Raw genomic sequence first — 224 nt, forward strand, 5'->3', positions numbered from 1 at the left:
GATGAGTAAAGATCGGCCTCTCTCAAATTCGAATACACTTTCGCTATCTTCTCCGTTATTTTCTCCGGCTCGCTTCTCAATACATATTCCTTCCTTTCGTGCGCATTTAACTCTCGAGCGTCCGACAACGACAATGACGACGACGACAACGACGACGACAGGACGGATCGCTCTTCGTCAGACGTTCGTACAATTTCTTCGGTTATCGGCGTACATTCGTTATC

Source organism: Temnothorax curvispinosus, unplaced genomic scaffold (assembly GCF_003070985.1).
Source record: "Temnothorax curvispinosus isolate PA1 unplaced genomic scaffold, ASM307098v1 QBEX01012882.1, whole genome shotgun sequence".
Lineage (NCBI taxonomy): Eukaryota > Metazoa > Arthropoda > Insecta > Hymenoptera > Formicidae > Temnothorax > Temnothorax curvispinosus.